The sequence below is a fragment of the Heterodontus francisci genome, chromosome 22, assembly GCF_036365525.1.
Source record: "Heterodontus francisci isolate sHetFra1 chromosome 22, sHetFra1.hap1, whole genome shotgun sequence".
Lineage (NCBI taxonomy): Eukaryota > Metazoa > Chordata > Chondrichthyes > Heterodontiformes > Heterodontidae > Heterodontus > Heterodontus francisci.
Genome location: NC_090392.1, coordinates 1,814,636 through 1,826,874, shown reverse-complemented (window position 1 = coordinate 1,826,874; position 12,239 = coordinate 1,814,636).

The window sequence follows — 12,239 nt, the reverse complement described above, 5'->3', positions numbered from 1 at the left end:
AGCGGTCCTGGTAAGCGCATGCGCAGGGGGCATGAGGCCGTCTGCGCATGTGCGCACCGCGGCGCATCCTGATGGCGTGTCCGATTAAGTAGCGTTGTCATGAATTACTTTGTTTCCTACCAGTGCCATCAGACTTCTGCTCTCATATTATCTCGCCTTCCCAATACTTTGGCAAATGCACTTTAGTGATGTGAAATCTCTGTGAAATGTTACATTAGATTGCACAAATATACACATAAAATGCTTACTATATATGTAAAGTGCCTGAGTGAAATGAGTTAATTTCAGTCGTTTACTGCCTGTATTTAATACCAGTCTCCATGGGAAATTCTTGTCTCTGGTTTTTGCTGGTTCCAGTTCAATGAACAAAGTAGATTCACGCAGTATTCTTTCCACTGCTAATTAATGGAATATATTTGAAAGATTTTACAGGTCTGGATTTGCTCACATCAGAGAAAATTTAATTCAAATCATTTTCTGATAAACACTCGGTGCAAAACTGAGAGACGTTAATCTCACACAGTGAAGTTTAACTGTTGGTATCAGATTGGCTATGCTGGATTTAAAATACTGTCCTTTTGGTGGAACGGTGCTAGCTCAACATCAGGGCTGAAAAAATGTGGTAACAAGAACAAAGAAAATTACAGCACAGGAACAGGGCCTTTGGCCCTCCAAGCCTGCGCCGATCCAGATCCTCTATCTAAACATGTCGCCTATTTTCTAAGGGTCTGTATCTCTTTGCTTCCTGCCCATTCATGTATCTGTCTAGATACATCTTAAAAGACTCTATCATGCCCGCGTCTACCACGCTGGCAACACGTTCCAGGCACCCACCACCCTCTGCGTAAAGAACTTTCCACGCATATCCCCCCTAAACCTTTGAAATCAGCAGAGAGACTCCCTGCTGCCATTAGGCTGTCTATAGTTATCTTCATGTCAAATGTACATGGAAAATCGTCACCAACACGTCACTGGCAGCAGGAAGTGGAAGTGCACCTAGCCTTCCACTTCAACAGCAACCCATTGAGAAATGGTTTATACCGACGCCTCTCAACAGGTTTCATGCCCATGCCCTTCCCCACCTTCTTGAGGGAGGCACTGATGCACCAGATTCGACCATAGGCCGAGGACCACATGCATTTTATAGCAGAAACCCCTGCATATTGTAAAGAAGTCCCAGAGTGGGCGATGGCGGTCTGTGGGATAGGGCAGCTCGCCTGAACATGCCCCACCCCATTACAGGCATGGCACCGCGCCCCATCCAAGGTCCAGAAAAAAGTCGGCCGCTCCCTGGAACTCGACACTTAATTGGCCCTCTGTGACCTCCTCCCTCACTAGCTGCATAAATAACTGGTGGTGGAAGGAGTCCACATGCCAGAGGCTGTCCTCCCGAAGACCGAGCGGGACTGGGGTGCTCCCCGACCTCACGTCCCCCAGCTGTTGCATGTCGGGGTGGAGGAGCTCACCAAAAATGAAGTGACGGACATTGGATAACATGACTTCCTGTGCAGTGGCTCCCAGAGGATCCACTGGCAGGAAAGTCCTACTCACAGTGAGCCCCTTACTCTGGGCCAGGAACATCGCCGGCTCAGTCTTCAGGAGGAACATAGCCTTCCCGCACATCTTCGAGGCTGGAACAATGGCCGAGGGGCGACAACCTCGGCCATTGGCTTTATGCAGTCTCTGTAAACATGTTGGGGTGGGCACAACTCTTTACCCCTTGGCTATACGTTATTCATTCAGAGGGTGACGGGATCACGTTGGCGGTCACAGAGATGTTCGAGGACTGTTCCACTGTGAAGGACAGCTGGCCACGGGTAAACAGACACGCCCAACCCCAATAGTAGGCCCACAAATTGCGAAGTTTTGCAAAAAAGAAACGAAACAAAACAAATCAATGATTACAAAATAAATAAATTAGGGGAGAGGCTGTTGGAGTGCAATAAAGAGACAGGCTGGCAGAGATGGCATGGCTATGGTGTCGCGGTGAGCACAGAAAACCGTCTCTGAAATGTTTCCTTGTTTTCTAGTCTTCTTTTTTTCCAGTTAGAGGAGGCATCTTCACCGGGGTCAACTGAAAGCTGTCCGGGCACTATCCTCCCTCTGTTCTTTCCTTAGTCAGGCAGCTCCTGCCAACCCAGGCTGGGCAATTGGGTTGTGAAATGAGCATGACTGTGTGTTTAGTGAAAATGCACAGCTGCTTTAGGAAATGGCAGTCACACCCTTTGTTTTCCTGCCTCTGCAGCCTCCTGAAATAATCCAACACAACGAAAGCTTCAGGTTCTTCTCACCTTCCTCCAAACACAGCCTGATTAAAGTCTCTTGCAGTCAAAGTTGTTGAAAACTGGAGCACTTGCTTCTCCTGTGGCAGCTACGCTCCCAGCAGCAACTCCTGCGACTGACTGACTGCAGCAGTCAGCTGAACCTCGTTGCTGCAATCAGCACACAGTAATCCAATTAGGCAGCAGTCAACCCGGTTTTTTTTTATTGTCGAGGGGGCCTTTATCCTCAGGCCCCCTTTATGTACATATTTACATTTCCAAAATAAATTTATTAACACAAGATAAATGATCAAAAGACTCAAATTAAAATGCCATTCCCGGCGTCAATGATGCACTCCAGTCCCTGCGGTGCCCACTGGTCGCGGAAGGCCTCAAGCGTACCGGCGGACACCGCATGCTCCTTCTGCAGGGACACCCGGGCGCGATCTTAACCGCGGAAGAGGGGCAGGCAATCGGGGACGACGGAACCCCCGACGGCCCGCAGCCTGGACCTGTGAGTTGCTACCTTGGCCAGGCCCAGGAGCAGACCAACGAGGAGATCCTCCTCCCGGCCCACACACCTCCGCACCGGGTGCTCAAAGATCAAGAGCGTGGGACTGAAGTGCAGCGAGAACCTGAGGAGCAGCCCCTTCAGATACTCAAGATGGGCTGCAACCTCGCACACTCCGTATATATGTGGAACACGGACTCGTCCAGGCCGCAGAAAGTACAGGCGGCCTGGGAGTCCGTGAACCTGCTTAAAAGCCTATTGCACGGGACTGCCCTATGCAACACCCTCTACCCCAGGATCCCCGATATAAAGGGGGAAGGCTCCCGCATAGAGAGACCTCCATCGGGGTTTCCCCTCGCTGCCAGATGGCAACGCGGACCGCCAGGGCATGTCTGGCCGGCTGACGTGGGCGAGGAAGTGGAGAGTGTGCAGGAGCACCCCGTACAGGAAACCCCTCTGCGCCGATTGGAATGGCATAGAGGGCATTTCTGAGAGGCGGCTCGGGTTGTGCGGGACCGGCTCCCGAGGAAGATTTCGGGGCTTGGGTCCGATGAGCAGTTCCGGCCGAGCGGGGGTCGGCTCGGCCGGGATCGCTCCGCACTCCCAAGCCCACTCGCCACCCGCAGTGAGGGGCGTCCCGGGGGTTTTGGCTACTCCGCTGCCCGCCGGACTGTCCCCGGAGTCGGCCGCCCGGACAGTCGAGGCGCTCTCCTCTGCCGGCGGGGCAGCACTCTGACTGGAGGCGACCATGCTCCAGACTCAGAATAGATCCCCGTAAAAGACAGGCAACTCCCTCAGAGAGGTGCAGCTAATGGACTCCACCGGGAGCTGCGTGTCGTCTTGAAGGCAGTGACACTGGCAGATAAAATACATCGCCAGCGCACACCATCTAGGAGGACGCTCGATGTACAGGTATCTCTGCAGGGTCCGAAGGCAGAGAGTCACAGCTTGGGTGCGGATGCACACCAGCGACTGGCTGCCCTCCTCAATCGGGAGACTCAGGACCGCGGCAGAGACCCAATGTTTCCTCTTGCCCCAGAAGCAATCGACGAGTTTCTTCTGGATCTTGTTGGCAAATGCAGGGGCCGGGCCAAAGTGGCCAACAGGTATCACAACATGGAGGCCACCAGTTGGTTTATGAACAGCGCTCGGCCCCTGTAGGAAAGAAATCACAGTAGTCCTGTCCAGCGCCCCAGCCAAGTGGTGACTTACGTCTCCAACTCCTGCCAGTTTGCCGGCCAGGCTTCCTCAGCGGGGCTAAGGTGGACTCCCAGATAGAGGAGGTGCGCGGCGCTCCACGCAAAAGATGTCAACTCCTCAGGCAGGGAGTCCACCCACCACCGACCAACCAGGAATCCGGAACATTACTCCCAATTGATCCTCGCGGAGGACGCAGCAGAAAAGGTCTGCTGGCAGTCGCGCATCCTCCACAAGTCAACGGGATCTGTGACGAGGAGCACGTCGTTGGCGTAAGCCGAGAGGATGACCCGCATGGCCGGCTCGTGAAAAGCCAATCCCGTCAACGTACTGTGAAGCAGGCACAGGAAGGGCTCCATGCAGATGGCGTACAATTGGCCAGACATGGGGCATCCCTGACGCACTCCTCTCCCAAAGCGAAGGGGTGCCATCAATGACCCGTTAACCCTGACTAGACACTCTGTGGCGGCGTATAAAAGTCGGACCCGGGACACGAAATGCGGCCCGAGACTGAAAGCGCACAGAGTCCCAAAAAGGTATTTGTGATCCACCCTGTCGAACGTCTTCTCCTGATCGAGTGAGAGAAAGACGACCGACTGACCATTCCTCTGGGAAATATGGATCAGGTCGCGGACCAGGTAGGGTCTCCTGGATGGACTGGCCTGGGACCGTGTAGGATTGGTCGGGGTGGATCATGTGGGCCAACACGGAGCCCAGGCAGGCAGACAAAGCCCGGTCAAAGATCTTATAATCCATGCTGAGGAGGAAGACCGGACGCCAGTTTTTAAGCAGGCGGAGATCGCCCCTCTTTGGCAGCAGGACGATGAGCACCCTGCGCCACGAGAGGGGCATCTCCCCGGTCGCCAGGCTTTCCCCCAGAACCCGCGTGTAATTCGTCCCCCAGGACGTCCCAGAACGCCCTGAGGAACTCAACGGTCAACCCATCCAGCCCTGGGGATTTGCCCCTTGTGAGCTGGTGGAGGGTGCCAGTCAGGTCCGTCAATGTGAGCGGAGCCTCCAATCCTTTGGTGCTCTCAGGGCTGACCTGCGGCAGGTTCTCCCACAAAACTCTGCGCGCATCTTCGCTGGACGAATCTGGAGAGAACAACACACTGTAAGACATACGGACCAGGAGGCCCATTCCCTCTGGATCCGTGATGGTGGATCCGTCGTCGGCCAGCAGCTCGACGTGCTTCTTACGGACCCCCCCGCCATTTTTCCAGCGAGTCGAAGAAGGGTGAGGCGCGGTCCAAATCTTCCAGGATCTGGATCCGTGACCTCACGTACGTGCCTCGGGACCCTATGAGCTGCAGCTCCCTCAGCGCGCCCTTCTTCTCTTTCTACGCCTGCCACAAGGCCGGGTCCACGATGGCATGACTGAGGCGGGACTCCAAGTCGAGCACCTCCCTCTCAAGGCGCCCGATCTCGGCCTCCCGCCTCTTGGTCGACCCCTTAGCGTACTCCTGATACTAGTCTTGCCCACATCCCACTATAGCCTTAAGGAGGGGAAGCCCCCCTGCTTCCGTCTCCAGTCGGCCCAGAATCGACAGAATGAGTCCCGAAACCGCACGTCCTCCAGCAGCCGGTTGTTAAAGTGCCAGTATGCGGACCCCGCCCGCGTGCGGAGCGGAGTGTACTCCGCCCACACCAGGCGGTGGTCCGATCACGGCACCAGCCGCATGGAGGCCGCCGAGACGCGGGAGACGTACGACTGCGAAAAGTACAGGCGGTCGATTCGGGACCCTCCTCCTCCAGACCTCCACGTGAAGGCGTTGGAGTCGGGATGGAGATTCCGCCAGACGTCCACCAAGTTAAGGGAGCTGATCAGTCCCCTCAACCTCTCCACAGACGATTGGCCGCGCTGGGGACCAGAACGATCCCCCACCTCGTGGGTGCAGTTAAAATCCCCCCCGAGATGATGCACTCGCCGCTATCGCTGGAGCTCAAGAGATCGGACACTTCTTCAAAGAAGCACGCTTGCAACGCGTCGGGCCTGGGCGCGTACACGATCACAAAGTGGAGTGGCACACTCCCCAGGCGAACAGCGATATGGAGCAAGCGGCCCGGCACTAGCTCCTTGACCCCCAAGATATCTTGCTGAAAAGTCGGGGCCAACAAGATAGCCACCCCACTAGAAATAGGGGTGAGGTGACTCATGTAGACCCCACCCTGCCACTCCAGGAGCCAGGTGGCTTCGTCTCCTGGAATGGTGTGGGTTTCCTGCAGAAAGCTCACTGCGTATCTCCCTTCCCTGAGGACTGAGAGATTGTGAAATCTGCGGTGAGCCCCTCGGTTGCCGTTGATGTTGAGGCTGGCTATGGTTATCTTCATGTCAAAGGTAATTAAAACCCGTCACCAACACCTCACTGTGAGGAGGGAGTGGAAGTGCACTTGGCCCTCCACTCCCCCAGCAACCCATTGAGGAATACATTAAAACGGCACCTCTCAAACAGTTTCATGCCCGCGCGCTTGTCCACTTTCTTAAGGGCGGCATGGATGGACTGGATGATCAGCGACAGATTCGACCAACGGCTGAGGGCCAGCTGAACTTCATTACGACAACGCCTGCAAACTGCGAGGAAATCCCGGAGTTCCGATGTGGGGATGAAAGGAAACTCGGTGGAAGGCACGAGGGACTCCACCACCTCACTGGCGATGGAATCAAGGTCATCTTTCGTGCCCCACACCGAATTCCCATCCTCCTCCGGGTCGTCACCGCCAGCGGCCGACACATCCACCACACACTGTGGGGCGGACGTCCCGGCCGCGCCAGCTGGTCCTGCCTCCGTCACGATCCCACCCCCAGGATCGATGGTGGAGGAGTCCTCTCTGGGTTCTACTGTGAAACTGGAGCAAGTTGGCGCCAGCAGTTCAGGACCCCGCTCCACCTCCGTCCCCAGGCCAATGAGTGGTCCAGGGGAGACAGACGTTCCCGGCTCCGGAAATCCAGCTGGAGCCGAGACCAGAGGCAGAGAGAGGAGGCCATCTTCTGCTCTGCCAGCACCCACAGGCCCAGCAAATAGGGCAGCATTCTCAGTTATAACCGGGTCGGGTGTCTCCTGGTTGGTGGTGGACACTGGCACTCAGGGCACCCGACCCAGTAGCAGTGGCAGAAAGTAACAGTGGCAGAATGGGCGGCGTCCCCAGGCTCCCTCACCACAAGCAGGGTCCCACTTACTCCTTCAGGAGGGGCCTCAAGTACCGGGGCCTTCCCCTCCACTCCATCCTGAGGAATAGGGTGCTCCTGCCTGGACTTTGTCGCCTTGGTGTTGGCGGTAGGGGAAACCTGGGGACCCGAAACAGGAGACAGCTCCCCTCCAACAGATGGGCCCTGCGCCTCAGGGCCCCTCATTACCTCTGTGGAGGTTTGCCTTCTCCTCTTTTTCCCACTGGGGCGCAGGGGCTCAGAGACCTCCATGTCATCAGAGGACTCCGCCTCCGCACCCTCCCTCATTTTAATCACCCTGGACCTGAGCCCAGCCCTGGGACAGGTGGATTCCGTGAGAACGGGCTTTGGGCTGAGCTCAGGCTCGGGTTGTTTCATTGTGTCCAGGGGATGCGCCTCTTGATGTTTCTTTTGCCTCCGCATCTTCCTTCCACTCGGACGGGCACTCTACTCCCCACTGGAGGTTGTGAAAAACACAGCCTCTGGAACCGACTGAGTGTCTGTTGGATGTGTGGGGGGAGTGGGAGGTCCCTGGGCCGCCGAGGTGGAGCTGGCGGCCGGGAGGTTGGGGCAGTATTTACGAACATGCCCCATCCCCTTGCAGACATGGCACCGCGCCCCTTCCGAGGTCCAAAAGACGCGGTAGGCCGTCCCCTGGAACTCCACTTGAAATTGGCCTTCCGTGTCCTCCTCCCGCGCCGCTGCATAAATACCTGGCGGCGGAAGGAGTAGACATGTTGGAGGCTGTGCTCCCGAAGACCAAGCCGGACTGGGGTGATCCCCGACCTCACCTCCCCCAGAAGGTGCAGGTGGAGAAGGAGTTCACTGGGAATAAAGGGCGGGACGTTTGATAACAATATCCGCTGCGCAGTGGCCCACAGAGAGTCCACCTGCAGGAAAGTCCCACCCACAGTGAACCCTTTATTCAGGGCCAGGGACACGGCCCGCTCGGTCTTCAGGAAGAACACAGCCTTCCCGCACATTTTTGAGGATGCCACAATGGCCGACGGCCGACAACCTTAGCCATTGCCTTTACACAGGCCTCTCTAGACATATTGGGGTGGAGATAGCTCTTTACCCCATGGCATGAAGCAATTAATTTAAAAGGTGACGGGGTTACACGGGCGGCCACAGAGGCAGCAGCCGAATAGATATGGGAAGGCCCCGCCACCGGTGATGATGGGCTTGCCGTGGCTCAAGAGCCAAACCCACCCCCAAATTGCAGGCAAGCAAACAAACAAACAAACAAAGGAACCAACTAGGAGGTTTGGAGAGAGGCTGAGGGTATGCAGGAAAGGGAAAAGACAGGCTGCAAGCGATGACTTTGCTTCTTTTTCCTTAAAGGGTGGTACACAGAGCACTGTAAAGACTTGTGGTCTTCCGGTCTTCTTGTTGTGGGAGGGGTCTTCACCTGGGTCAGCCGAAATTTGCCCAGGCTCCAGTTCGATCGGTATGTCTCTGTAGCTAGGCAGCTTCAGCTGACTCAGACTGTGCAATTGGGGAGGGGAGGGAGCTTTCCTGCAACATTAGTGCAACTGCACAGCTCCCTGCAGAATTGTATAGCCCCCACCCCTTGTTCTTCTGGCCTCTTCCACCTCCCACAACAGTCCAAATGAAGTAAGAGTCTGGTGCTCAACACACACCTCGAAATACAGCCTTATTCCAAATTCTTTCCACTGCAGCAAAAGTTGTTGAAAGGTTTTTGCAGTTCCCTCCTCAGCTCTCCCTCTCCAGCAGCTCCTCCAGCAATTGACTGCAGCACTGTCAGCTGCACCTCGTTGAGGCACTCAGTATTCCCAATCACAGAGGAGCCAACCCCGTGCTGTTCCTGCCCTGGGAGTGTTTGATGGGGAAAGAGCAGAGGGAGCTTGACTCTTTGTCGAACATCATGCTTTTTTAAACATGCTCCCCTCCCACTGGGCGTCTGTGGGTCACCCGGTTTCGGTGCTTTTTTAATATTTATCAATAATTTGGATGTGGGGTCCAAATGTTCATGCCTGAGACAAAACTAGGTGGGAAAATGTGTTGTAGAGAAGATGCAAAGCGGCTTCAAGGGGATTTGGACAGACTTAGTGAGTGGGCAAGAACGTGGTGTATGGAATCTAATGTGACTACTTTGGGAATAGTGATCACAATTCTGTAAGCTTTAAAATACTCATGGACAAAGACGTGACTGGTCCCAAAGAAAGAGTGCTAAATTGGGGGAAGGCCAGCTATACCAAAAGTCGGCAGGAGCTGGGGAATGTAGATTGGGAGCAGCTGCTTGAAGGTAAATCCACATGTGATATGTGGGAGGCTCTGAAAGAGAGGTTGATTAGCGTTCAGGAGAGACATGTTCCTGTGAAAATGAGCGATAGAATTGGCAAGATTAGGGAACCATGGATGAGAGGTGAAATTGTAAGACGATCCAAGAGGAAAAAGGAAGCATACATAAGGTCTAGGTGGCTGAAGAAAAACGAAACTTTGAAAGAATATCGGGAATGTAGGACCAATCTGAAACGAGGAATTAAGAAGGCTAAAAGGGGGCATGAAATATCTTTAGCAAACAGGGTTAAGGAAAATCCCAAAGCCTTTTATTCATATATAAGGAGCAAGAGGGCAACGAGAGAAAGGATTGGCCCACTCAAGAACAAAGGAGGAAAGATTTGCGTAGAGTCAGAGAAAATGGGTGAGATTCTAAACGAGTACTTTGCATCGGTATTCACCGAGGAGAGGGACATGACGGATGTTGAGGTTAGGAACAGATGTTTGATTACACTCGGTCAAGTCGGCATAAGGAGGGAGGAAGTGTTGGGTATTCTAAAAGGCATTAAGGTGGACAAGTCCCCAGGTCCGGATGGGATCTATCCCAGGTTACTGAGGGAAGCGAGAGAGGAAATAGCTGGGGCCTTAACAGATATCTTTGCAGCATCCTTAAACACGGGTGAGGTCCCGGAGGACTGGAGAACTGCTAATGTTGTCCCCTTGTTTAAGAAGGATAGCAGGGATAATCCAGGTAATCATAGACCGATGAGCCTGACGTCAGTGGTAGGGAAGCTGCTGGAGAAGTTACTGAGGGATAGGATCTATTCCCATTTGGAAGAAAATGGACTTATCAGTGATAGGCAACATGGTTTTGTGCAGGGAAGGTCATGTCTTACCAACTTAATAGAATTATTTGAGGAAGTGACAAAGTTGATTGATGAGGGAAGGGCTGTAGATGTCATACACATGGACTTCAGTAAGGCATTTGATGAGGTTCACCATGGCGGCACAATGGCACAGTGGTTAGCGCCGCAGCCTCACAGCTCCAGTGACTCGGGTTCAATTCTGTGTACTGCCTGTGTGGAGTTTGCAAGTTCTCCCTGTGTCTGCGTGGGTTTCCTCCGGGTGCTCCGGTTTCCTCCCACAGCTAAAATAGACTTGCAGGTTAATAGGCAAATTGGCCATTACAAATTGCCCCCAGTATAGGTAGGTGGTAGGGGAATATAGTGACAGGTGAGGATGTGGTAGGAATATGGGATTACAATAGGATTAGTATAAATGGGTGGTTAATGGTTGGTACAGACTCGGTGGGCCGAAGGGCCTGTTTCAGTGCTGCATCTCTCTCTCTAAATCTAAAAAGTGAAGTTGCATGGGGTCCAAGGTGTACTAGCTAGATGGATAAAGAACTGGCTGGGCAACAGGAGACAGAGATTAGCAGTGGAAGGGAGTTTCTCAAAATGGAGACGTGTGACCAGTGGTGTTCCACAGGGATCCGTGCTGGGACCACTGTTGTTTGTGATATACATACATGATATGGAGGAAAGTATAGGTGATCTGATTAGCAAGTTTGCAGACGACACTAAGATTGGTCGAGTAGCAGATAGTGAAGGGGACTGTCAGAGAATACAGCAGAATATAGATCGACAGGAAAGTTGGGCAGAGAAACGGCAGATGGAGTTCATTCAGGGCAAATGCGAGGTGATGCATTTTGGAAGATCCAATTCAAGAGTGAATTATACAGTAAATGGAAAAGTCCTGGGGAAAATTGATGTACAGAGAGATTTGGGTGTTCAGGTCCATTGTTCCCTGAAGGTGGCAACGCAGGTCAATAGAGTGGTCAAGAAGGCATACGGCATGCTTTCCTTCATCGGACGGGGTATTGAGTGCAAGAGTTGGCAGGTCATGTTACAGTTGTATAGGACTTTGATTCGGCCACATTTGGAATGCTGCGTGCAGTTCTGGTGGCCACATTACCAAAAGGATGTAGATGCTTTGGAGAGGGTGCAGAGGAGGTTCACCAGGATGTTGCCTGGTATGGAGGGCGCTAGCTATGAAGAGAGGTTGAGCAGATTAGGATTATTTTCATTAGAAAGACGGAGGTTGAGGGGGGACCTGATTGAGGTGTACAAAATCATGAGAGGTATAGACTGGGTGGATAGGAAGAAGCTTTTTCCCAGAGTGGGATATTCAATTACGAGGGTTCACGAGTTCAAAGTGAAAGGGGAAAGGTTTAGGGGGGATATGCGTGGAAAGTTCTTTATGCAGAGGGTGGTGGGTGCCTGCAAAGCGTTGCCAGTGGAGATGGTAGACTCGGGCACGATAGCGTCTTTTAAGATGTATCTAGACAGATACATGAATGGGCAGGAAGTAAAGAGATACAGACCCTTAGAAACGAGGCTTCATGTTTAGATAGAGGATCTGGATCGGCGCAGGCTTGGAGGGCCGAACGGCCTGTTCCTGTGCTGTAATTTACTTTCTTCTTTGTTCTTTGTATTCCACAACCACCTCCCTTAAACTTTTCAGAGCTGTGCCCTCAGTAATACCATTCCACACCTACCTCCCTTCAACAATGCAGAGCTGTGCCGTAAGTAAGGTCTTACCCCCACACACTTCCCTTCAACTATGCAGAGCTGTGCCCCAAGTAATACCATTCCCCACCAGCCTTGCTTCAAATATGCAGAGCTGTGCCCTAGGTAATACCATTCCCCCATCGACATCCCAACAGCTATGCAGATCTGTGCCCTAGGTAATACCATTCCCCCACCCACCTCCCTTCAGCTATGCAGAGCTGTGCCCTAGGTAATACCATTCCCCACCCAACTCACTTCAGCTATGCAGAGCTGTGCCCGAGGTAATACCA